The sequence below is a fragment of the Lathamus discolor genome, chromosome 7 (genome assembly GCF_037157495.1).
Source record: "Lathamus discolor isolate bLatDis1 chromosome 7, bLatDis1.hap1, whole genome shotgun sequence".
Classification (NCBI taxonomy): Eukaryota; Metazoa; Chordata; class Aves; order Psittaciformes; family Psittacidae; genus Lathamus; species Lathamus discolor.
In genome coordinates, this window is record NC_088890.1 from 1,706,062 (window position 1) to 1,733,562 (window position 27,501).

Here is a 27,501-nt window from a genome sequence, read left to right on the forward strand (position 1 = left end):
AACAGGGCAGATGGGGACTGCTTTACTGCACAGGCAGTAAACAGCATTCGGAGTCCGATGCAAGAGAAGGTACCTGGCATCTTCGCACTGGGAAAGGAGGATCAGGCCTTAAAATATCAAGCAGATGCTGAGTTCACCCCACTGGGGATACTTTTGATTTACACTAATAGCATAGAATCACAGAGTGGTTTGGGTTGGAGGGACCTTAAAGCTCATCCGGCTCCAACCCCTTCCATGGGCAGGGACCCCTTCCACTGGAGCAGCTTGCTCCAAGCCCCTGTGTCCAACCTGGCCTTGAGCACTGCCAGGGATGGGGCAGCCACAACTTCTCTACCTGAAAGCACCCAGACGTGTCCATCTGTACGGTCCTTCAGGAAAGAGGAAACAAAACCTTTCAATCAATGCTCATTTGCCTGTATGTGAGGGAAGCAGATCTTAGATCTCCAGCATTGCACGATGCCTCGTGGTATAACCCTATGAAAGGATGCGCCACCTTTGCCCAAATTGGCCCCCAAGGCATTGCTGACATCTCCTTGCACCACCCTCCTTCATGTCCCTGCTCCAAGGTGCTCCCATCCCCATGGATACACTGCTCCATCCTCGCCAGCCAGCACCCAGGGCTTGCTTTTATTCCCGGCGCGAGTCAGGTCATTGCAGCAAGGGCCTCGGAGGCTCAACTGCTTTTAAAAGCCACTTAATAAAGCCAAGCAGAAAATCCAAAATGAGTTAAAGGAAACGGATGTGCATCTCAGTTCTTAAAATTCATAACATTCATCAGTGTCTCTGTGCAGCAGCACAACAGGAGGCAACATCAGCTCCCAGTGACTCTGCAGCTCCTGCCTGCGCTGCTGCCAGCAGAATCCGTCCCTCTGTCACCGCTTCTACTGTCTCAGGGCATGTTAGATGGATGTCTGAGCTACCTCTGCCAAGATCTTTACTCTTGTAAGAGGCAAAGATCCTCTGCAGTCTAAACAAGCAGGACAGAGGCACGTCCCGGTGCTCTGGGAAAGAGAGCGGTTGTTGGAGCTCTTTTACATGCTGTTCATCTCTGCCATTCCCTGCAAGTCACACAACTGGAGCTGCCAGGAGGGGAGGGATAATCACCTCCGTGCTCCAGTCCTCCCTTCCAAAGCAAAGCGCTTCTAAAATTGGCACTGCAGAGGTGCCAATTGCATTTGAGACGTGTTTTGAAACGCTGCTGAGGGTCAGAGGAATGCCTCTGGAAATGGCATCTTGTTATTGCACACACTCGGTTTGTAGGCAAATCCTCCCCGAGCCGTCCCTGCAGGGCTGGCTGACAGACATAAACCCACAGGCCTGTGTGTTCAGCCGTGACCCCCAGGGCTCCTGCAGCCCTAGGGAGGCACAGACCTTCCACATCCATGCTGCCCAACAGGGAGAGCCCCATGGCTGCTCCAAAGGCCTTGTAGCCGCAGGGATGATGCCCAGTGACTTCTTATACCACTAAGCATGATGCTGGGGGTAGCAAGTTAGAGCAGTGTCTGGCTAAAATAGGGGGATGTAACATGTGAATCACCAGGGCTGGACCAGGGCAGTGGTATCTGCAATGTGGAGTAGCTCTCTGGGCTGCAATAAGCCACAGTGGTTAGCACCAGCTCTGGACTAGGATGGATTAAGAGGTGACCTAGTGCAGGGATGGAGGGGCCATGCACTAAGTTCCCTTCCAGCTTGCTGGCTTATTTCATAGAATAGTTCGGGTTGGAAAGGACCTCAAGATCATCCAGTTCCAACCCCCTACCATGGGCAGGGACACCTCACACTAAACCATCCCACCCAAGGCTTCATCCAACCTGGCCTTGAACACTGCCAGGGATGGAGCACTCACAACCTCCCTGGGCAACCCATTCCAGTGCCTCACCACCCTAACAGGAAAGAATTTCCTCCTTATATCCAATTTAAACTTCCCCTGTTTAAGTTTTAACCTGTTACCCCTTGTCCTGTCACTACAGTCCCTGACGAAGAGTCCCTCCCCAGTATCCCTATAGGTCCCCTTCAGGTACTGGAAGGCTGCTATTTCTGGGGGTATAAACCATTATGAGCCTCTTGACTTGGGGAATGACCTTTGTGACTTGCCTCTGATCAGCCCCCTAAAAACACTCCTCTAAACTTCTGCTTTCTGAGCCTTTTTCTGCTCTAACGTCCGTCAGATTGTTGTCTCTTTATTCCTTCCTCCTCTTGCAAAGCCTTCGCTCCAATTCGCTCCTCCAGATGAGGCCAAAAGCTGCTAGCATTTATCACTGTCACCAAAGTATCCCTTTCCTCTGTTTGCTAACACTTCTCCCACCGATCCCAATTACTGCCTGTCTTTCCTTCAATTCATACAAATTCCCCATGCAACTTTGGAGCATCCATTTCAGCAAATGGGCAGCAGCCTGGCGAGTGCCCTGCCTCATCCCCTGGCTGACTGGTTGCCTCCAACACACAGCATCCCCACTGCTCCCAGGCCAGATGAATGAAACTCTGTCAGGAGATGAGTGAATGAAGAAGAAAGAGCTCGTTTCCTTTTCCAGACTCCTCCTGAATTCACAGCAATTCAGCTCTTGGTCAATAGCATCAGACAGGGCATCACCCGAGTACCAGACCCAGCACATTTTAGCACTGGTATTTACGTGTAGATCACATTTAACAAAGCCCAGATTGGCAAAGGGAATGGGAACGGTCCTGGGAACCTGGGATGCAGGATGCAGTTTATATGACCAGGTACATAGATCTCACCGGCAGGCCACAGAGGGACTTCAGTGTAATCCTTCCTATGCTTAAAATCAAGCATGTCTTTAACCACTTGGAGACCAGGGTAGCCCTTCTCCTCACCAGCCTGCTGTTGCATTGCCTTGCTGGTATCTGGTCCCAGCTAAACACTGCTCCATCTGCCCATGTCTGCAGTGGCATTTCCATTTCAGTGCTGACATCAAATGAATAACTTCCCCACAGCCCTTTGTACCTTCCACCCCATCCACACGCTGCACCTCTGCACCCCTGGCTTATCGGGTTGCTCAAAGGTGAGGAGGGAGACATCTGTTAGAGGGAAGATTGTTAAAGCCCTGAAAGAAGGCACATGAGGATGCTCCTAATAACCCTTCACTTTCCTAGCATATGATAACTGCCTCCTAAAATATTAAACAAATCATGTCATATGATCCTAAAAATAGGCTTCCCAACTGCAACTCTGCTCTCTCCTGAAGGTTTCTTGGCTGCTCCGGTTTAACCTTTTCTGGCATTTCACTCATTGTAGCAGCTGCTTTTCCAGAGGACTGCAAAACCTGATGCCCTTTCCCCATGTACGCACAGGTATGTACACACCTACACACGCCACTCGGCTTTCCCCACCTTTTGGTACAAGAATCGATTCCCCACCATGCAAAGGCATTAATTCACCCGAGAAGACCAGAGGAATTGATGCTAACGTACAGTGCTGCATAATCCCAACCCGTTTTTAGCTCTCCCACCACCTCCGTCTGGGCCAGTCCCCTCCAGGACAAGACAGAAGATACACGCACCCATGGAGATTTTGGGGAAGCCGATGAGCACATGTACCCCTTGGAGGTTTAGGAGCACCCTGACTTCATTCCCTTCCTTTCTGCTGCTGCAATGCTAATGGATGGAGTTCTATAAATATTTGATTGACCTGTCACTGCCATGCTGCTCTCATTTATCACTTGCTCAAGTCGGATCCAAATTACTTCGGAGTATTTTGTACCGTCTTTTACAGAGCGTTCAATTCTTTCCCTGCCAACCCACACGGCCCCTTTTGACACGGAAGCAGCTCCAGAAAACAGCCCCTCCTGGGCCAAGCAGGAGCTAAAGCGCCCGGGGAAGGGGGACGGAGAAGATGAACCTAAAGAGATGCAGAAATCACCCCAACTGGGCAGGGTGCCGCGTGAAGGGTGAACTCGCCCAAGGCTCAGGGTGAGGGAGTGCATGAGATCAACAGCCCCTCGCTGCAACTGCCATAGTGCTGAGTCCCACAAGAGGATTACAGATTTACAAGAAGTTCAGGTAATTTGCTTGTCGCGTTACCCATAGGAAGTGAGTAATTCTCCTGCACTCACCGCTCTAATCAGAGTCTGGGTATTTCACTAGCGAGGGCTTTGGAATAAATGAGGAGATGCAGTCCGTACAATCAAACCCTATTCTGTTCATTTGCACTCCTGTCTTCTGTAGATTTTTACATTTGGGATGAAATCAGTGAATTTTAGAACTTGCTGAGATTGAAGTGACTGCATTCAGTGATGCAGCCCCTGAGCACGCGGAGGCCGGTGCTGCTTTGCTCTGGTAGCTATCCCCCTTGGCCTGCTGGCAAAAGCCTTTCTCCCCATGCTGCCACATCCTTTAACCCTGGTTTGATCCCCCCTGCATCTGCTCCAGCACCCTCAAGCAGTCCAGCCCCAAAGCTCTCCCTATTGATGCCACACAGCCTTTTACTATGAATCTTACCCAGCAAAATCCCAGCTCTGGAAGCTAGCAGGGACTCGGCGTGTAGGTGGTGTGTAAATCCCACGGGCTGGGTTGCCTCTGCACAAATAAATCCTTCTCTCAGCCCTCAAAGCCCAAAAGCCTGACACATCGAACTACCTCTATCATTAGAATTACCCCTCTCATTAGCTCTCCCTCTCCACCTCCTCCCTTCCACGTGTCAGCAGTACACCGATCCATCCTGCTTAGCCCAGCTCTTACCTATATTCCAATTACTTTTTCATCTCCCCCACCGGCTGTTTTCAATGCTATTATCTGCTGCATTTGCTGGATCTGCCTTCCAAGCCTTTGACTGATGCCTGATTCCTGTAACCAGAACATGTCTGTTGATTGGCCTGTCAATGGATTTCTTGGCAGAAAGGGCATTGGGCCTTGCAAATGTGAAACTGTATTTCAATCTCATTTAGGAGGAAAGAGAAAGGAGAAAGAAAAATATCCTAAAGCCACATTTTCCCTTGCTCTCTTTGAACAAGTGCTTTAAGTAAACAAGCATTTTACCTTTTTCTAATAAGGTCATTGGTGACATCACTTTCTTCTATAAAGGGACATTTTGTGCTGTGTGTTTTCACACACTGGAATGCCCATCTTTATTTTCTTACAGGTTCTTCTCCGGGGAAGGAAAGAGCGGAGCGTGGGGAGGGAGATGTACATCCATCCCCGTCTCCTGCCTGCCTGCAGTGATACCTTGCTGTAACAAGAGCATGGGAAGCCGTCTCCTGGCCAGCCTGCCTCGAGCCTGCTCGCAGCCAGAGAATGCACCTTTGACTTTCCTAAATAACAATGCAATTACCTTCAGGAGCTGGCAGCCAAAGTACGTGCTGAGAAATGGGCACCATTAAGAAGGAATTATCCGCTTTCAGGGAACGGCCAACGTGTTAAGTTGTAAAGGAGGAGAAAGATCCCAGCTCAAAGGCATGCGATTGGTGGTGGGAGAATGGTGGCTTCCAGCCCCGGGATGGGGAAATCTGTGGTTTGAAGGATGAGCTGGATCCATTCTGCTCCCTGTGCTGTACCGGTGCGAACAAGCAGGTACCCGCCATGCAACCATACATCATGCCATACATAGCAGCCACGGATGGGCCCCACTGCTGGAGACCGGAGCTCAAACCCACGCACCCTTGTCACCTGCCTGTGGCTGAAGCAGGGTACCAGAATCGCTGCTATCACCTTGAACTGCCAAAAGCCCCAGGCTCAGGAGCTGTGTTTGCAAAGCAAAGTCAAATGAAGGGACAAGAAAGGACAGGAAAGACCGAGGCATAAATACATTACTTGAGGTTGGCTTCCATCAGTCTGTACCTTTAGGGCTGGACAGGTGAGGTCTCACACACTAAATATCCTTTTCCCCCTGGTTTATTAAGGGCTTTTCAATACAAGATGACTGTGAACTATGCAGAAAGAGCCAGGTTCTGTTCAGCATCAGAGGCAACCTTTGGTCTTGCACCAAGCTACAGAGAGCACCTTGTGACATTTCCATCTCTAAATGCAACCCCAAGGAGCCCACCAGCGAGTTAAACAGGGACACGGCTGAAATCACTGGTGCTGGCAGGACTGTGTCTGAAAACATTACTGTGTTCAAACTCAAGACCTTTCCGGAAGACAAAAACAACCCTGGAAGCCTTGGAAATGGATCTGGTGGGCTTACAGTGCTAAATAAATAACAGCACAATCAGGGAGCTCGGAAGATGACAGCGTTTTCTAGGTCACCTTGTCTTTGTTTTCCCCCTTGGCCAATACTGAGCGTTTTGTAGAGTGTAGCCTTGAGACCTCCTTCCAAACCACCCCTAAATGTTACAAGAAATGCAGTCTGACAACTGCTTAGTGGATTCACACAGGCATTGGCTTTGTAGGTGCTGAAGCTGGTGGAGTAGAGCTGTTAATCTAAGCAAGGATATTTGGAATGTTTATTACCTTTTTAAGGGGAATGAGCTTGGGAAAAACGAGTCTGGAAGCAGACTGTGCAGAACACCACTCTCTGAAAAGGGGTGGGTAATCAGTTTCCTTCCTCCTCATAGCCCTGACCCATTGCTCCCCATCTTCCTCCCTTTCCCTATGCTCTCCTGGGTAGGGTGAGTCAGCCCAGACGTGGAAGAGGGGATGGACGTGGCCCTAGTTCCCTTTCAATGCTTCCTGGTGACAAACCTGGAAAACCAGGCAGAACTGGAATTTGCTGCCTAAAAGCCAGAGCAGAGGCAAAGCAGGGCCTGGTGCTGGGATTGCTGCAGAGTCAGGTCCATTTCTTCTTGTGGAGAAAATGAAGTTTCTTCCTTATCTCTCTCCTGACTCTTCCAGCAAAGACCTTGCACAAGCACAGGCAGTTGCAGTGAGGAAGATGCAAGTATGTCAGGGAAGACAGACCTAGTGTAGCATCTGTCACCCCCTTCGGGTCAAGTGGTGGTCTCAAAGGATGGGTCATCAGAGAGGGTGGAGCAAGCACATCTGCAAGGAGGCAGGCAGCTCCGACAGAGGAGACCTGAGCTTTCAGCTCAAAAATCCTATTCCTGGGAAGCAAAGAAGGCTCAAGAGGGGCTTCCTGGCTTCCCCACTGAGACCTGAAGGCAAAGCACGGCTTCACTACAAGTGACCCCCAGAAATCCAGACTATTTCAGACCTAGCCCTGAACTTCTTCATATCACAGCTGGTTATGTCCAAGCCTGAATCGTGTTTCTCAGAGTCACATCCAAAACACTCCAGCTTCAGGCAAAACCCCTCTTAGCTCCCTTACTGAGCCCTAAGGAGAAGGGGATGGGACAGGAGGGAGTTTTGGGTGCTACGGACTCAGTGCCATCATATGTGGACTCTGAGCCTGGTGCTAGGAGCCAGGAGAACATCAGCAGTGTGACCACAGGTACCACCTCGCTGTCCTGCCAATGTCCTTCTTCACCTTGCAACTTGCCCATCGTAGGGTGCTGGACTGAAGCACGCTTAAGGGAAGGCTGACAGGAAGAAGGGAGACTGAAAACCTCAGCAGCCTGAAAAGAAGCAGCAGCAGGCCCAGAAGAGGTTATTGCCCTGATGCATCTCCTCTTTCCCCTCCCCATCACGCTGGCAGCCTCTTTAGCTTCACAAGGAACTTGTGAGGATTCATTAGTTAATGTTTGTGAAGCTCTGTATAGATGGAGAGAGCTATGTAAGTGCTAAGTATTATTATTATTACAGAGAGCCGCTGTTAAGGCAATGGATATGCTCTTAAGTGTCATTTCATATTTAATTAACATATAATAATTGTATTGCCAAACCTGCAGGTAAATCTTTATTCCTGACACTTCCTTTAAAGAGACATTGCAGCAGAGCTGCTGCTAATGGGCCTTGTCCCTGCTGGTCTCACCTGCGGAGGAGTGGGAATAGCTGGGAGCAAGGGAAGCAGCGACAATGGGAAGGAAGAGCATCAAGGGCTGTTTGTCCCCTCCACTACACCCCAGTGCACACACACCACTGTCCCCCGGTGAACCTGGGTTTCCATCCCTGGTCTGCCCTCAAGGAAGGTGGGTTCTGCCCCTCGGGGGAAGGACATGAGTCTGCAGCCATTCCCTATGGGATTTCCCCGAGATCAGGCTATTGGCAGCATCGCCCGAGCACCGCATGTGTCTTCTAAGCAGCTAAACACATCTGCAGCTCCGCACCTTGCCGTTACCGGTCGAATGAAGGTAATAAAGAGAAGAGGATGGAGAAGCATGAAAGCACAGCACGGGGGACTTCCCTGCTATTTCTCAGGGACATCTTTGCCAAGGAATGGTATTCTCGGAGCAAGGCTACGTATCTCCTACCGACAGAGGGAAACAAGGAGAGATCATCTGTGGGGCCATCTGCTCCTGCAGCGAACGCGAAGGGGAAGCCACCTCTCCCACCTCCCCGCGATGTTTGCGCTCTCAAGAGAGGCAGGGGAAGAGGAAAAAGCAGCAGTCCATCGTTAGCTCCGAAGGAATCCTCCTATAGGAGAGGCAGGAGGACGCCCGGGCCCTTCCCGTCTCTTTTCCTTATCCAAACGCCGCTTTCCTCTGAGATTTGTTGGCAAATCAGTGCCCTCTATTGGGCATGGCTCCAAAAAGCCCACGGGACCGCTTAGGTTGCTCAAGGGATGCTGTAGTGCCAGCACCAAGCCCTGCACCCTGTCTTTGCAACCCCTTTCCCCACGGCAGACACGGGGGCACCAGCCCCCCCCTTGCTCTCCCCTTACTCCTATGCCCACGCACGTCCTTCCCACCACCCCTTCGTGTGATGGGCTGAACGCTCCTCATCAGCACTCAGTGCTCTGAAGGTCACAGCAGTGAAGCTCCTGCCACCACCAAGGACCAGGCTCTGCTCCAGCTCTGGCCTCATCATCACCCCCCGCCTTCTACCCCTGCAGCCCCCAAGGCAGATGAAGGGAGAGGGACCGGGGGCTCGCTCCTTGCCTCCCCCTTTCTTCCTCTGCTCTCATTTCTTTCCATTTGCTATGCTTCCTCTGTGGCTTTCAGCATCAGCTGAGGAGGGGAGAGGAGGGGAAGGAGGAGAGGGAAGGAGAGAGGGATGTTTTCCTAGCAGAGAGCCAGGGAAACCCCTTGCGTGTACAGCTGGGTAAGGATCTGTGGGCAAGCGGGGCAGCAGAATACAAGGGAGGTGACAGGCACCTGAATGGCCCTGCAGGAGCTGAGGGGAGGACGGATGTCAGCCCGCAGCTCGTGGCGAGATTTCCAATGTAAGCTCTGATGTAAGGTCAGACTGGGGGGCACAGAAGAACCAGCCAATCTTTTAGGCTGAGTTCAGGTGTAACCTCACACGCTTCGGCACATAGAGGAGGTCGCTGAATGGGCAAAGTGCTGTTGGGACCTTAGGATGCTCTTACAGCACCTGGGGCTGCCGCAGCTCACTCTTTAATTGCCAATTCAGGGCAATGCGTGCTCAGGGAGAGGTGGCACCGAAGCATGGGTGGGCTGCTGTGTGAAAGGGGTATCTGAAATTCATCCTTGGTGCAGGCACCACATTCCTGTGATGCGAGGCTGAAGAAGAAGCACCTCTGACAGCACTGCTCATTCAATGCACCCCTTGTGGGCTTTGCTTCTCTTCCTGGATTCCCAACTGGCTTCACTCACCAGGAATACCCATCACAAACTTCAGCCATCCTGAGGGACACAGGATCTACATTTGTCACCTCCTCCTGCCTGCCCTTTGACTGGGCAATCACCCACTGCAATGCAGAAGCTGTTGTAGCATCACTGGGGCAGCCCAGACTGCCATAAACCTGGTGCTTTCCAGGGATCTACAAAAATGCTGGAATTTCAGTACAAGCCCTGCCCTTTCGGATCCTGCAATTCCCAGCTCACAATGTCCATGGCACTCCCTTCCTTAAGGAATCAGACTGATGTGTAACATTACTACTATCCAAAAGCCTATTCCCATGACTCCTTGTCCTGCCTGTGTCCTCAGCAGATCCTTGGGGAGATGGTTTGCAGGGCTCTGACACCTTATTCCTTAGGAATCCCTTCACAATGGCTATAAGAAACTCCCCAGTTAAACCACCTTCCTTTGTACTCATTTCAGTCTACAGAGGAGAAGCAGTGAGATGTACTTGAGGAAGGACAGACCCAAAGAGGACACCAAGTTAGCATCTAAAATCAAAACCTGAAACCATTAAAAGCCTCAACAAACAGGTGACAAATAACGTATATACTTACAGCTGACACCATCTCCTCTCTGACACACTGAATTATAGCATGAATTGTTAATCCATCTCTGGGATTCAATCAGGGATTGAACCAAGCCCTCTCTCTAGAAATACATCCCATGCATTTTGGATATTGCTGGTAGCTGCTGTCATCAATGCTCTCTTTCTCCCAAGAGCTTTTTTCCATAGCCATCACCCTGCATTGCAGGTTGTCCAATATACAATGGAAACAATGATAAAGGACAAGAGGAGAAAGCAAGCTCACATCACAACGCATCTTAAGAGCGGATGGAAGACAATGTCACCACCAGTTCTAAAGCTGGATTAAATTCTAATTAAGGTGCCTGTATCTGAACACACTGCCCAGAGAGTGCACTGGCACCCAAACCCACAATAACACTCAGAGCAATCCAGCATGCTCAGGATGCGTGTTTCTACCTGTTAAAGGGAAAGGCAAGAGAGAGAATCCAGTTGCTATGGAAATCAGGCCATCTCCATGGGAATTCAGAAAGTAGAGTATCCTCTTGGCCATATCAGGCACTGAGCAGCCATTTCTTGACCATGGCATTGAATAAATCTGAGCCGCTCACAGGACACACACTATTTCCCCACCACTACTGCCCTGCCTCAATGGCAGCTGAACTCATGAAGAATTGGGTTCTTACTGACTGAAGAACTTGTGGGGTGTTTCTGTGAAGGTGTCTTTTTGCTTTGGGTTCTGTTTGGGGCTGGGAGACACGAAATTCTTGGGTTTGCAGCTCAGTCAATGGTTTTGCTTTCATATTTGTTGCTGTGAAATAAGAAAGGGCCAGGCAGGTAATGCAGGGAATAAGGGAAATAAAGGCCACATTAAGGAACACCAGTAAGAACAGCTGAGAGCGTTATGCAAGCCTGTGTGTTGGGCAGGACTCCTCTCTTGGCCTGAATAGACTAAATACCATTCATTATTAGGAAGGATGGAGGATGTGCCACTGGCTCTGCTGCTCCTGGGCACAGAGAGCCCCATGCACCAGGTCTCCCTGAAGACCACTGATCCTCACCTCTGCTCTTGCTCTATTGTCACCATATGGAGGAGGTTGAGAAGCCCCGAGATGAAGAGTGTGATGGGATGCTCTGCTGCAGAGCTCTTCTGCTTTATCATTATATTTAATTGCTGGTGGGCATTTGGTCCCTAGACGCCTGGAGACTGGATGAAGTGAAAAATGACTTCTGAAGCCAAAGGAAGCTTTGACATGAGTATCAGTGTGCAGACAATTGGCTGATGGAAAGCAGGTGATGGATTTACAGCGCTGAAGCCCTTGGCTCTGACTGTTATGCAAACGCCATATATTATACCTGTAAGTCCTGTATAAGCCAAGAAGATTAAAAAACCTCATAGAAAAGATCTCCAGTTGGATAAGCCTGTGTTCAAGGGGATGACTGCATTAGGGTACAAATGCATGTATGTCATTCAGCACTGGTGAAGTTAATGGGCTTTATTTGAATATAGCTCAGTGGGTAAGTAAAGCTCACAGACAGCAATGTCTATCTGGAATACGTGTGCCGGAGAACACTGCCTGACAATGATGGAAAGCTCTTTGATGTAGTTCCATCTTTCAATTCATTTAGGGTTTTAGAGCTCAGGCTAAGTCGCCCAACTTAATTTGCAATCAGTTAAAGGATGGGTTAAGTGAAGGTCACAGGCTACTCTCATTTAGAGGGAAGCCTCCGCAGCACCCCCATGCTCTGACCTTTTCAGTGTTCCCTGATTCCACTGACCAGCTGTGCTCTTTATAGCGCTGTTAACCTGTGAGCAACGTGCGGAGTGGTCATCTCCCACAGCCATGCAGGGAATGTTATAAGGTTAAAGGAGATGATCCTATTCCCGGCAACAGCAGGTACGGAATCCCTAGGAACAGATTTGGTTCTGTATGCGTGTGGCAGGAACTTGCTGCTCGGCAAGGTTTGCATTAGAAGTGATGTACACAGATGTAACCAGGTCACCTCCATTCAGACAGCTCTGGCTGCGGGTTATCGCAGCAATCAGCCGAGGGGTTTAATACAGGGTTTAATACAAATGGTGATCCAGGCTGTCTCTGGGCTCTAAAATAGAATGCTAAAAGAGAATTCCAGCAGTAATTCAAAGCCAGGAACTTGCATCTTTCCCAAACTTCATACACAGAACCCTGGGAAATATGAGGATGTGACATAACTGCAATTAACATCAATGAGCACTGAATGTGTAGTGGATGGGATATGCTCTCACTTCAAGGCAAAATCCTTGAGTCCATGCCCTACTATTTTTACGCTGCAAATTCCACCCCCCGCCCCATTCCTGATCCAATTCCTACTTTTGCACCTCTCCTTCCTGCCTTTCCCAAGGAGAAATGGGAAAATGGGAAAACCAGACTGCCACACTCATCTTCCCAGGATCCTGCCTCCCATGGCAGTGACTGGGCCCAGATGCCTCCTAATCACAAGCTAGCTCTGAAACACCCAGCTTTTCCTAATGTCACAAACACCTGGAGGAAGGAAAAGCAGAGAGTTTATTCTGAGAGAATGAGAGGGGCTTTATCTCATTGTAATACACTGAATATACAGAAAGGGCCCAAAGTCTCAGCTTTTGCCCCAGGACTTCTGACTGCCGCAGGCTAAGCCTCCGACTCCGAGATCCATGTGGAGAGCAGTGGGAAATCACTCAGCATTAAAAATTCAAGTTGTCCATCCACCGGTCAAGGGCTGACAGAGAGTTTCCAGTCTGCAGCTCTGATTAAAGCCCCACATAGAGCAGGAGGTAGAGCCCCCTCCTCCTCCTGAGCATCCCTGTGAAAGGACATGGGCCCCTCCAGTTATCTCCATCCCAGCACAGCCAGGAAGAGCACAAAAGATGCCATTTGCCTCTCCAGACCACCTTTCAGCTCGGCAGGGAAAGGGCTGGTGTTACACATGCTGATAGTGATAGTACATGATATGCAGTCAGCAGTTTGTTGCAATCAGAGCTTCTGCTGAGCACATACAACGCCTGCCCCTTTCCTGTTAATTGAATGTAAGCCCTTTGGTACTTTCCTCTCTTTGATCTCACTTGGAATGAGACGTAAGGCTATTAAGGCAGAGGAACTGGGCAAGCACAATGCTAGCAGTAATCTGTGTCAGGATGAAGGGATGTTACGCAAGAGACTAGGAATGAGATGGAGCGTGACTTCTTCCCCCCCTTATTTTCTGATCCAATCCCAAATGGTGCTTTTTAATATTCACCAGATTGCAGCTACAAAGTGGTAAAACTGATGGACATAAGGGGGGGGGGGGGGAAATCATGCAAGAAACACATGTAAAAAAGCAATTCTGCACCAAAACACCCCTGCACCTCTACAGCAAAGACTACCTGCTTCCTAGGGGATCTAAATGACTCTTTGAAGTGAATGCATGTTCATCATGCAGCATTACAGCAGGATTTAAACACTACAAACCGCAGCGCGACAGAGAACTGCTGATCAGGTTGAAACCAAAGCAGGGAAAATGCAAAATAAAGAGATGAGAAGATAATTTACTTCAATTCATTTTGTACCTGCAGCAATTCCTGTTTGGACTGGGTATGACTTGTAGGGGGAAATAGGTCTGTGATAGAAAGTGAAGATACAGAGGTAAAATGCCAGCGTTAAGCTTCATGCAAAGAAAAACCCAGCTCCCTGTCCTGGTCCTCTGTTTTTTCCCATGATTAATGAAGTGAGCATCTCTCTCTATATAATATGCTACATACTTCAAAGCAAGAGATAAAACTAGCCAGTAAATGCACATAACACCAATATGTTACAGCCAGTAAATGCACATATACCCAACACTGAAAGGTGAACGTCCCATACCTTTCAGATAGTGTTGGCGTATTGTAACACCCCACTTTTCAGATATAGGAATCTAAAACTACGAACTCAAAGAATCTGGGTTTAGGACCTACAGAAATGCTTGTTTTCAATCTGAAAGGGCATTGAAGCCAGTTATTATTTCAGCATTAAAGTTCATTGGAAACTTTTGGAATTGTATCCCTAAAAGCATGGAAATAGAAACATCAAAAGAAACCCTGAAACACTTCAGACTGCTTGTGTTAACACTTAAAACAGGAAGAAAGTTATGCAGAACAGTTAACCCCCCCCCCATAAGTCTCTACATCACAAAGGGACACTTTTAGCCAACTCAGGCCACAGGTTATATAGAACAAAAAAGGCAATTCCCATGTGCCAATGATCCTCACGTCCAATAAAAACCTGACCACGTACTTTAGCACCTGCAGTCACTGGTCTGATGGCCTCCTCCTCTTGCTTGCTTGGAGTCTTGGAGCTCTCCCCTCTGGTCTGGTCAGAGCAGGCTGGATGGTCTCTGCTCTTTGCACATCCAGTGACCACTGCCTTGACCCAAATCCCTGGCAGCACTTTTTAAGCAGGGAAACATGCTCCTTGCAGCTACTTTGGCAGGAACAAGCCCTACTACAAGGCAGCAAAGCCTTGTTCCTCTCTAACCCTTCTCCTTTTGAAGCTCTTTGGTGCTACGTCACTCCTCGACTGCCTCTGGGGGAAGTGATCCAGGCCAGCACAGCTGAGAGCTCTGTGCTATTAGTACCAAAAGCCAATGGGAAAACCTCTTCCACCTGAGCCAGAAGCATCCACCAAGCTCACATCACCAATGTGTTTGGTTCTGGGGCTCTCCTACCAGCAGAGTCATCCCCTCCTTGAGGATACATGGCAAAAGCCACCTGCACACAGCAAGTCCTGAGCCTCCCTTGGGGAACAGAGCTCCCTGATAGGTGGTTTCATTGTCTGCTTTCAAAACACAATCACGTGTATATTAAGAACAGCAGCACATTGAAAACAAGTTCCAGTGCTGGGAAAGCAAACGCCATTCTGAACATTATCATCCAACTGATCACATTTTACCTCTGCTGGTATCCCATTTTTCTGGTCTGAACCCGGGTCAGTTTTGCATATGTCCAATCTATTTTATATATACATGTTCACTCTATTTGCACACTCAGATGGGAGACATATGCCTCTTCTCATTTGGGCAGGCCATAGTGTTATTAAAATGGAAATGTGCAGGCTTGGGGATCCAACGGCAACATATGTTTAAAAATGAAAGATAATTCTTTACTTGTAACTACCAGAAGAACTCAGCGCTCTTGACTCCATGTATAATTACCATGAGACCTTAACAGCTTAATTCACTAGGTAATTACATGGTTATTTTTTTGTTCTATAAAAGGTAAAGAGGTAACATTTAATTTACAAGGTGCTGCATAATCCTGTAATTACTCGGTAATTTCCGTGTCGTCACACAATAAAAGCAGGGGCCTTCCCATGGCCCAGATATGACATGATGAAAAGTCAAACTGCAGTCAGCATTGTCAGGATATGCAAGGATTTCTTTGCCTCCTTCAGATAGGAAGTTGGGAGAAGGAGGAGTGCAGAAAACGAACGACACGGGCCTGCAGTGCAGTGACAGCAGTTTGCAAGTCAGAAACTTCCCTCCTGGGTCAATGGCATCTCTTGCCCTCTAGAGTTATGGAGAGGCAGCATCGCCGTGCGTTCAGGTTCCTCCCTGTCTCTGTTTTCTTCCTTCGTGCCATAGCAGCCCGTACGCTACAGCTAGAAGGAAAGGCTGTGATATGGGGGTTTGTTTCCATAACTGCCTGATTATTGCTTCTATCGCCCAATAGCTAGTCTGGTTTCAGGCTAATTTCTCCAGGTCTCCACGTAATGGAGCAGCGGTGATTACAAGGAAGATGGCAATTCCTGCCACAAATGAACCCAGAGCTGTTGTTAAGAGCCTGACCTGTTAAAACACCAGAGAGGACACTTCCAGCTGTGCAATGTCCTGCACATCCTCCCTGCTCCTGCCCCGCTGCTCTCGGATCCCCCTTCTTCCCTTGTTCTACCAGCACAGCAGTCAGTGCTTCATGCAGGGTCTGAACATGTTGTTCTGCCCTTTCCACTTCATCTGCAGAGTTAACCACCCTGTCTTGTCAAACGGGGCTTTGGCAAACATACATATCCTATTTACCCAGGGGAGATCAGCCAGAGCATCGTTACACCTGCATCACTTTCCCCTGCAAATCACAGCGCACTCAAAAAGGCCCTTTAAAAGGGGCAGGATCCTGCCCTTGAGCAGCACTGGGCACCTGCAGTTCCCATCACCTTCAAAGGCTTTGGGGACACCCCTCCACTTGCGCCCAGGCCTGGGCTGTGACATTTGCTCTCAGGCAGCGAGGCAGCATGAGACAGTTGCTCTCTCTGCAGTCCCAGGGGAGGATTGGTGTTGGGCTGAGCCCTCGGCGAGGAGAGCAGCACATTTATACCTCTAAAAGCAGCACCTGCAGTTGCTAACAATAACATAAAGAGCCTATTAATCTTCACGTTGCAGGGTATCAGTGGCTAGTGCCAGGAAATAATCCCCCCCCAGCCATGCACCTTTCCCTGGCTACAGACAGGACCATCGCTTCCTTCCCCTGGGCCATCCCTTTTCCTCTCTGATGGTGTCATTTTTTCCATGCTGTCCTCTAAGCCGCAGTGAGATCCCCCTTGCTGAGAGCAGGTACGACAGAGCAGTAAACGAGACATCTACAGTGCAGCTCTCAATGTACACCACAGCCCTGATTAAAGAAGATCCTTATGCTGCCCATACACCGCAGGCATCCACTCCCTCCGCTCTTAACACAACAACCCATCAAACCTGCAGCCTAACGCATTAATAATCCACGAGTAAAGGTCCCAAAGTGCCCATTGACATTATAGCCATTAAGGTGCAGCGTGTCAATAACAATACCCAGCCCGAGAGCTCTGCCTGTGTGAGTGCAGGCTCGCAGCCCTTGTGCTGTTTAATCCTACTTCCAAGTGGCATCAGCTCCTCTCTGATCCCGGGGGACCACCAGGACAAAAATCCCTTCCGACTGCTACCGTTTAACACGGAGGAATGAGATGATTCAGGATGGGAAGGATGGAGGGATTCCAAGCCTGCTGCCTCTCACCCCTCCCAGGATTTATGGAGCTGACAACAGCCTGACCACAACAGCGTTCCTGCGCTGCTAATTTCCATGGCATTTGCTGTTACCACGAGCAGAGCGGTGCCCTCCTCTGGGATGCCAGCGCTCCGTAGATAGAGGCGTCTTCCTCGGAGATGGAGATATTCCACGTAGGCCTATAAAAAGGAAAATTAATTGTGTCTACACACCCACACGTGTGCTTAAAATACCACTAATATTTCACATTGCTCCGGTGCCTTTCATCCTACAAGTTTAGGAAGCACTTGGAAACCTGAAGCTATCAACACCCCCCCCCCCCCCAATCCCTAAGAAAAGAGCCCTCTGCTTGGCAGCTCCTCAGAGCCACCAGCAGGTCAGGATAGGACATGGAGATGGGGCTGTTCATCTCTTCGGGAACAGCTGATGAGCAGAAGGCAATTTGAAAGAAGTGATACAAAGGATCAACTCCTACCAGATTACGAGGCCATTTCCAAAGGAAGCATTCGGGAAAGCAGCAGCTCTATGAGGCACATTCTATATCTGCAATAGGATTTTACTCCAGTGTGCACGGCGCGGGGTTGCTGTGCTGGGTGCCTGGAGCTTAGCAGTGCACACCAGCCCCTGGGGCCATCGGGATGCAAAAATACATCATTCTGAGTGGGTTTACTCCTACTCTTGCTTTTCCTTCCCCTTTATGGACCCTTTGCTCAAAGGCTCATCCTGGGCTGCATCCCCACAGCGCGACCAGTAGGTCAAGGGAGGGGATTCTCCCCCTCTACCGCACTCAGAAGAGATGCCCATAGGGGACAGCAGTTGCACCCGGGTTCATATGGACATACAGACCCTTAAGGCCAGAGTCAAGCTGCAAGCTTCAAGCTGTGTTTGATCAGCATCTGTGAGGGTGCTGAGGCTGGCACAGGGTGCCCAGAGAAGCTGTGGCTGCCCCATCCCTGGCAGTGCTCAAGGCCAGGTTGGACACAGGGGCTTGGAGCAAGCTGCTCCAGTGGAAGGGGTCCCTGCCCGTGGCAAGGGCTGGAGCTGAATGGGCTTTAAGATCCCTTCAACACAAACCAGTCTGGGATTGTGTGACTCTATGGAACTCTGGGCTCATAAACCCTCCAAATGGGGATTATAGGAACAGCCCCAGATGTAGCTATAAGACAGTCACACCTCCTCCTCCCTCCTTGGAGGAGAGTAAGTTCCTCCTGCAAGCACGCTTACATGCTTCTTGGCTATAGCATCCAGTATTCAATGGTGCAATGCTGAATGCTACTTACCCACACCAGACACCCAGACCTTGAGGCATTCCTGAACTTCCCTTCCTCTGGCACATTTTGCACCTCTTGAAGGTGTAAAGAAGGGCCCAGGACTCGGAATCTGGAGCCAGAAGGTTCAGTGTGGCTCCTCCCTCCATTAACGTGATGGGCTGCACAAGTGGAAAGCAATGTGAGCGGTAACAAGAGGTTGTCAATGACATGCAGGCACCAGCTAATTTAACAGAGTGCTGTGCGCTCCCTTGCTGTACACAGGCTTTAAGCAAAAGGTAGATGCCGGCTGTGAAAGGCAATAGGCAACGTCGCCCTCCTGAATGTGACATGAGCTGACTTGAGGAATAAATAACAAGGAAAAGTCATCCCCACAACTTGCAGAAAGCCTTGCAGGCTGCGAGGCTGGGTATGAATGAGCACTGCTCTTCCTTGAGGATGGAGCAGTTGTGGACAGAGGTGGGGAGAGATGAGGAGGAGCAGGAATCAGGAGAAAGCAGAACAGCTCGGCAAGGGGGAAAGTTGGGAAGCTGGTAAGTGGCCTCCAGAGGGTAGAGGTGGGCAGGAGGGGGTACCCCTGTCTATAAAACCAGCTTTTATAAGGGCAATCCATCTTCCCAAAGGGACTGTCCCTTGGGAAAAGAGATGCGCATCACACACAGTGGGATGGAGGCGTCAGTGACACTTGTGTATGGCTCATCTCAAGCCTCAGTGACTGCCTCTGGGGCACAAGGGCTCCGTACTGGTCCAGAGACTGCCAACACGACTCTGGCCACAAAGAGGTGGGTCACTGCTCCATCACTACACTGATCAACATCGTGCTGCTGACCCACAGTAGAGCAGAGTGACAGAGACAGAGAGACCTTTTTGGCTGCCCCATGGCACTGAATTGATAACAGAAAGATTGCTCGGCCCAACCAACCGAGGAATCTTCTGCATTGTTCCAGAATATCTTTTCCATGACTTGGTTAACCCCGTGATTAACCCCAGGCCAGGCACCAGAAGCTCTGCTCCATAGAAAGAACGTGGAATACTGCTTATTGCATTCTCAGGGAGAGAAATGGCATCCCGACATGACCATCCCACTTGCAGACCTTAGGGGAATAGCAGTGCACTGTAGAGAGCCCGAACCAGACTTCCAGAAGCTGCATGAGGTTAGAGGAAAGGAAGCAAAAAGCTTAGCAGGAAACTTCCTTGTTTCGTCCACACAGGCTGCCAAAAGAGAATGGGAAGGCAGGGGTTTGAAGCAGGGGTTGTTCACTGTGTTGGAAGCAGGAACTATCAGGTGCAATGAACGGCATTTGGCCCCCATCCTGCACTGTTGCTGCAGCCAATGGTATTTTTAGCAGGTTGATATAGATGTAAGCAAGATGAGGAGCTGGCAATGTGCGCATTTCCTACATGGAAGGCAGTCAAACTCCTGTTCTGAACATCAATCAGGGTAACCACTGACTCCCACAAGTGAGACATCCTCCAGGAAGTGCTGCTGCTTTGAACTTCACGGGTCACTGCCCATCACTGCTGCACTCAGTGAGGTTCTAAACAAACAAGCAGAAGGATTCTGCTCCTGACAAAGCAGCAGCGACAGAAAAGCTGAAGTGTTGTGATTCACTCAGCAGAGCTGCGAACAGAGATTTCGGCTGGGTCAGCCTCTGGCAGGAGATCTGCAGGACAGAGCCAAGACAAGGAGTGGGAAACTGGTCATGCCATGTGGGGGGAAATACATGCACGGAAGTGGCAGACAGTGCATTTGCTTTCAAAGTGTATTTCCAGCCCAGTAACTTCAGGCCCAAGTGGCAATGCAACGCGAAGCGATGCTAAAGTCCTTTTCCACATCAAGCAACACTTGCTGCAGCTGACTGGGGACCGAAGCGCATTGGTTTCCCTTTGCAAGGTTTCGTGCTTCCATTCTCACGTAGATGCCAGTGTCAGCAAGATGCTTGCTCTGAGGTCACAGCAGAGGGTAAATAACCCAGTTACACACAGGGGACTTTCAAAGGGGATGGTTCCATGCAATTCCTTTTCATACCATGGTGGAAGCCACGTTTCCCTCACCCCTCCCACCCCAATTCTGTGGCCAAACCTCAGCTGAGCTTGGAGGTAACTGCCCAGACACAGCCTGCAGTGCCACTGCAGGTACTTCACATGATGGTAGTATCTATAGGAAGAAAGGGATGCAGAATTGTGCTGAGCACACACCAGCTTTGCCAGCTCATCACCATCTATAAGGAGCTGTTGCTAGAAGAGCCTGGCATACTGATGCTCAGCCAGTCGCAGTATCAAAGGACCTTGGATAACCTGTGGCTGTTGATACACTGCCTAAGCACACATCCCCTCCGTTCCCAAATCTATTGCTGCTTTGAAAGCACTCACCTATAGAGAGGATGCAATCGGCTTCAGGTACACTCTATGCATACAAGGGGCACTGCTGTGGTTTGCTCCACATACTTCAAAGCCTGGCAAACGTTTCTCCTTCACCTGTTTTCATAGATCCTGGGAAGAACGGAGCGATCTAAGTGTAGGTGCATCCCAGCTCCCTTAGGAAGCACAGCGGGTGGCCTTTGGTCTGGGGTCTGAAAGTCTGTTCAATGGAGTCTGAGATACAGGCTCTCCTCGGTGTCCACGCTGCAGATGGCAAAGGTTACACGTGCAGCCCTAGCATCAGAAATGCACAGAGAAGCATTAGGGGCAGGGAAGGACTTTGAGATGCTTTCATCACCTTTAAACTCCACCTCTGGATAAGTGCGCTGGGCATGATGAGATTCTTTGACGTGACACCTCAGCCCTTCGCTAACGTCCAGTCATTCAGTTTTGGAAGGAAATTGTAGGTCAAAGTCCCCAGATAGTAGCCCAGCAGCTATCCTTACCGAGACAAAGATCAGACAAGACAGGAGGACGAACGTGGGATATCGTAACCTTTGGCTCTGGGCTATCTTCTTTAGAGCGATACAGTTACACAGGGGCAAAGGAGAAGGGAAGTAGCACGCTCAGCCCTGGATAACTTGGCTTTCCCCATCCCTTTCAGACCCATTCCTATTATTTATTTTCATGTCAATTTTGCTGATTAATTATAAATGATCAATCAAGGCCCCTTGCATTTATGTCTGTTCCAATAACAGAGGTCACCGGTCATTCCCGCAGGGACCCTGACTTCTGACCTCCCATCCGTATCCCTGACAGCTTTCCCCATCCAAACCAATGCATTGCAGTCATGCAGCCAAGGGAATTGGGTATCCCACTTTGCACGAGTGTCACACTTCAAGGTGAGGGGGAAAGCAAAGCAAGAGGATGCTGAGGCAGAAGGATGCTGAATGGGATTTCCCACACTGAATATCCACTGGCAGGGAGCCTCTTGGTTGAAAAGCATCCCCCATCCTTAGGGATGTTGTTCATAGGGATGGAGAGGCCAGCTCAAAGGGCTGACTTCCTCATCCAGTTCAACTATTTGCTATTCTTTCTGCATGGCACACGACTGGCCACATGGAAACCTTTTTCCTCTGTGGTTGCCTGGCAGACCTTTGGAAATAGCAGAGTAAACCCAATCACACAACCAACAGATTAGGAAGGAAAACACTTCCCAGGGTGAATTAAGGAACTCTGGTGGCTTTGGGGCTATTTGGTGAATACCAAAGGGCCCCATGAAGTTCAGCAGATCCGACTGGAGCAGGCTGATGGCATCTGTGCCACTGTGGTGACCTGAGGCTCCAGGTGAGGGAAAGGCTAAGTGCTGTGTGATGCGGGTATTCCCTGCCAAGGCCAGGTTGGACAGGGCTTGGAGCAAGCTGCTCTAGTGGAAGGTGTCCCTGACCGTGGCAGGGGTTGGAACTGGATGAGCTGTAAGGTCCCTTCCAACCCAAACCAGTCTGGCATTCTGCCTGCCCAGCTCTGGGTATGAGATGCAGCATGGGGCTGTAGTATGTGTAGTGGGAAGCTCATTTTGCCAGCATTCTGTCCTGAACTCCCTCCTACCTGTGCCACTGGATGCATAACTTCCCTCCCAGAGGCTCTGGTGACAGAGGGGTGCATGCAGAAACCCCTCTGTATTGGTTTTGCATGGCAAGGTTTGGTAGCAGGGGGGCTGCAGGGGTGGCTTCTGAGAGAAGATGCTAGAAGCTTCCCCCATAGCCAATAAAGCCAATGCCAGCTGACTCCAAGACAAGCCCACCACTGGCCAAGGCCAAGGCCATCAGCAACAGTGGCAGCACCTCTGGGATAACATAGTTAAGAAGGGGGAATAAACCCCCTAGTAACTGCAGCCAGAGCTATATGCAATAGGTGAGAGAAACTGCTCTGCAGACCCCAGGGTAGAGTCTGGGAAGAAGGGAGGGGTGGGGGAAGGAGTTAAAGATTTAGGGTTTGTTTCTTTAATATTATATTTTATATTTTAAATATATATATTATATATTACCTATTATATATTACCTATTATATAGTACATATTAGATATTACATATTGTCCTACTCTGATTTGATTGTTAATAAATTAAACTCATTTCCCCAAGTCAAGCCTATGCCAGTAACGGGGGAGCGATCTCTCTCTGCCCTCATCTCAACCTATGTTCCTTTAATTTTACTTTCTCCTCCCTGTCCAGTTTAGGAGGGGGCTGACAGAGCAGCTTTGATGGGCCCCTGGTACCCAGCCAGGATCAACCCCCCACACTCTCAAATCAGCATCAGTCAGGCATTGCCATGAGCTGTTGGTGCTGTGCGTTGGCAGGCGTGCTCCTGCACTCACTGACAGGGCTGGCTATAGCTCAGGTTGTGCAAGCCAGGCACGTGTAGCACTGAGAAGCTCTGGTTTAGATGGGGTGGGCTGGAGATGCTGAACCCCATGGGTTTATTATAAGGCAGTGCCAGGGCTTGCTCGCGTACAGGGTGACCTTGGAAAAAGATGCCCAAGCAGAAAAGCAAAGGAAGGAGCGACGAGGGTTGATGGCACAGATCACAAACCATAGCTGGTAACTGGGGCTGTGGCAGTGCTCTGGCTGGCAGTGCAGCGGAGATTAGAGATTCAGACAAACAGGATCAAAGTAATAGGCAGGGAATTTCACAGGCAACAATCTGATTGGACCTGAGCAGGGATTTATTCATGAAGAGCTGGAATTCACAACAATCTGAACAGCTTTTTCATTACCCATCCAGCTCCCAGCAGTGACTCATGGCTCTGCAGAAAGCAGGTTCTGAGCTCTTTCACCAGGCGCTGTGAATTAATGTGGGCTCACAAAGGTCAGTGGCACAAAGACCAGATGGCTTCACGCAGTCCAGCAGAAGAGGTGACCTTAAACCTGAGCAGGATTTAATCCTCTGTCCAACAGTGGAATCAATGCAGTCATTATAACAGGGTCTGGGTCGCTTAAACAAGTGCTCTCTGAGTTGAAGGATAATCAGATCCAGAGGCCAGGTTTGGCCAGCTCTGGGAAACTGGGATTTTGCTGGGTTTACAGACCAGGCTTTCGCTGCTCCCTTACCTGCCCAAGAGCTGATTGAAACGATGAAACTACATGGCCACCAGAGCTCTTTGCATACACCCATCAGATTCATTAACACCCACTTCAAGTGTGCCAGCACCCCATACTCTGCTGAATTTGCACCTTCTTGAGCACTGCAAAGTCAGAGCCTGTTCTAAGGCCAGAGCATAGCAGTGAGTTGAGCTCCACATGCAGAAAGGGGCTCATTTTGCTCTGGCAGAGCTTCCAATGCAGCCATCTCCTCTCCTTCTGCCTGGGATGAGCACTCGCTGCTGCTGCTGCGTTAACTTCTGCTATAGGGGCTGATGCTAAATCAGTGCCTGGCGAAGGGAGAGGATCACAGCGTAGGCAGAAACACCTTGTCCAAATCTTTGCCTCGGGGGCTGCATCCTCTGGCAGGGGAATGGTGGGTACCTCCGATTGCTGCAGCAGGTTTGAGCAGCAGCCATAAGGGTCTGAGCTCAGTTTGTGCTCCTGTATTTCTCAGCACAAAACTCCACTCTGCGAGCAATAGACACCAGTAAGAACAATCATGTGAGTTTATGCACTATGCGTTATTGAGATAAGAGGGGGTAAAACAGGATCACTGTGATTTTCTTTGAGGGGGAAGGAAAGGGTTGAGTGCCCACCTTATCTTCTGAATAGAGCTGCAAAGCAGAAGAACACACTTTGCTATGTGTCACTTGCTATGGGACCATCCGTCCTACCCCTGCACAGGTACTCTACAACCTGGGACCTGCAGACCATGCTGTGCCGTGTCCCTTTGCGTGCAGGATGGGCTGTCCCAGCTCACCTCCTTCCTCCAGCCACCTGCCAGCAGTAGGACCACAGGTCCACAGGCCTGGATGATTGACTCAAGGTGCAAACTGAGCAGGCGAGCCCGCTCCCACATCCCTATTAAAATGTATTAGCATCACCCGAGGGGGCTAGAAGGCAACAGCCTTTGAGGAGTAATCCTTAAGAGGAAGGAAGATTGCACCTGATTTAAGAAGGATGGAACTGAGCAGATGTGGTCAGTCAATGCAAAGAGCCTAATTTCGAACAATCATCATCATCGTCACTCCCAACTCCGAACATGAGGGTTTTCTTAGATGAAAAATGATACAGCTTGTTTGGTGTCAATAAATCCAGCTCCGGAGTGAAAAAAAGCTCTTAAATATTTCAGCACTCTGGGACTGACTCATTCTGAGCTTGAAATTCAGAGGTTTGCAGTAAAAACTCCAGCTATGCTTGAGCTTAATGAGAAAGTACACAGACAGGATCCCTAGGAGCTAAATTGGCTTCTGCATCCACTGGGTTACATTCACAGCATTGCACCAACCTTTGCTTTCTCTACTCCAAACCAGAAAGTTCTCCCCCTCATCTTCACAAAGACAAGGACTTCAGTCAGAGGCTTCAAGGCTTCAGCCCTTCAGGTGCTCACTGGTCCAGAGGATGACAGCAGGAGCCTGTACATACATGAACAGCAGCAAGCCAGCATCCCCCTGCCACTGCCACTGCCCTCTCCCTGTGAGGATTGTATTGCACATGCTAGATCTCTGCATTGAGTGTGCTGAGTAGGGTGGATGATGCTCAGATGCTGTGAAGATGAGGAATAAGATCCTGCAGAGAAATGATGGGAGAAAGATTCTCTAATGTCCTATAGAAGGGAAGGACATGAGGGGAACCAGCATGAAACCCATCATGTTGGGACACAAATGGGCACAAGCCAGAATAGTCTTCATCCAGGATGCTGTGTCCAGATCTAAGGACAGTGCACAAAGGAGGGACCTCAGATTTGAGAGTAGGGCTTTGCTTAGTAGTGACAGGTCGTTGTGTGACCCAGATCCAGCCTGAGACATTAGCAAGAAGGCAACCATTCAGTTCCCTCGGAGGACAGCACACCCAATGGGGAGGGATGCTGGCTCCAGCTGGCATTTCCCATGCGTAGGAAGTGCCTTCTTCCCATGAAACTTGGAAGCTTTCTCTACCATAAAGCTGACATACCCAAGAGGATGTCCACCCCTGCCTTAATGGCATCCTGTTGTTCTGCTGGTTAAACGGGGTGGAGAATGGTGGGACGCGATAGTTCCTTTGGTTTCTATTTGACCCATGATTTTAGAAGCTGACTTCTCAGATGCTACGGGAGAAAGCAATAGGGGTAAGGGTCCAGCAGGCAAATTCAAAGCAGACATAGATCAGCTCAAATACATTGAGGTCCCAAGGAGTGCTGCCACTGGGCAGGCTTGTGATAATGACTTTTGTACTCTGGGGATCCGATGTTGCTCTCAGTTGCATTAACTTTTGACTTCATGGGGACTCTTTCAAACAAAAACTCCCCTCAATAAGGATGAAATTTCCTCCCCTGAGTCCGAACTGAGAGAGAGACAGAGGCAGAGGGGGGGTCTGTAACCTTGGGCCGGATTGGGAAGGAGGCAGAATGTGTCAGTGTCGTGGTTTAAACCCAGTCAGCCATTCAGCCATGCAGTTGTTAGCCCACTCCCCCCCTTCCTGCCCCCCGCTCCCGGAGGGATGGGGAGGAGAATGGGAAGGATGTAACTCGCACGGGCTGAGATGCGAGCAGTAACTAAGGTAAAACACAAACCACTGCTGCCACCAGTAATAATGAGAAGGGAAATAACAAGGGAAGAGAATACAACCGCTCGCCACCCGCCAACCGATACCCAGCCCGACCGAGCGGTGATCTCGCCCTTCCGGGTGACTGCTCCCAGTTTATACACTGGGCATGACGTGCTGCGGTATGGAATCCCTCTTTGGTCAGTGTGGGTCAGGTGTCCTGTCTCTGCTTCCTCCCGGCTTCCCCTCCTCCCTGGCAGAGCAGGAGGCTCACAAAGTCCTTGGTCAGACCAAACATGACTGAGCAGCAACTGAAACCATCGGTGTTGTCAGCGCTGCTCCCAGGCTGAAAGTCAAAACCACAGCGCTGCACCGGCTACTGAGAAGGAGAAAAATGACTGCTACTGCTGAACCCGGGACAGTCAGGATGGGGCTGGTACCTCATGTGGTACCAAGACAAACTAAGAAGCGGCAGTGTGAACAGCAATAGGATTGGTAAACCTGCACATTTTGCCTCCATTTTCTCTCTTTTATCCCCATCCTCCTTGGAAGGTGGGGGGAGAATAAAAAATATAGAAGGAATGGAAAAAAAATAGGCCCTTGCAGCAAGAATACAGAAAATAAAGGGAAGGAAAGGGAGAGCTTGTTGGAGAGCATCTCTTTCCTTTGGGCACTGAAGTGTTCTGACATCAAATCTTCTGTCCTCATTAAGAAGCCCTGTGTCTACCGTTGTGACATCTTTATTCACACACCCCAAGACTTCAAAGACTTCAGGAGATTTCCTTGGTGGATTTAACATAAAAATATCAGGAGATGAAACAGAGCAAAAGGCAGCCTGGTACATTCTTGTTTTAATTAGACCTTGGGTGAAGGAAGGAGGGTGAGGAAGGAACAGAGCCACCGAGACGCACATTAAGGTGTGAATGCAAACACACACACGCAATCTTGATCATCGGGACTCAACTCCTCTTCTTTCGCAAGCGTTTGGAATAGCAAACAGACCCCGAATCTCAGAGTAAGGATTTTCCTCCGGCCTCTAAAGCAGACCCACATTCATCTCTGGAATAAGAAAGTGCTGCAGGTGAAATCGCT

At 49.7% G+C, this 27,501-nt stretch overlaps 1 long non-coding RNA gene across 2 annotated transcripts in view; it reads right to left on the reverse strand.

Moving 5' to 3' along the window:
• Positions 1-14,656, reverse strand: part of LOC136018225 (uncharacterized) — a 40,549-nt gene extending 25,893 nt beyond the window's left edge. For both annotated transcript variants that reach the window (XR_010614305.1, XR_010614306.1), the window contains exon 1: positions 14,386-14,656. This is a non-coding gene — a long non-coding RNA (uncharacterized LOC136018225). The remainder of the gene's footprint in view (positions 1-14,385) is intronic.
• Between the last annotated feature and the right edge of the window lie 12,845 nt (positions 14,657-27,501).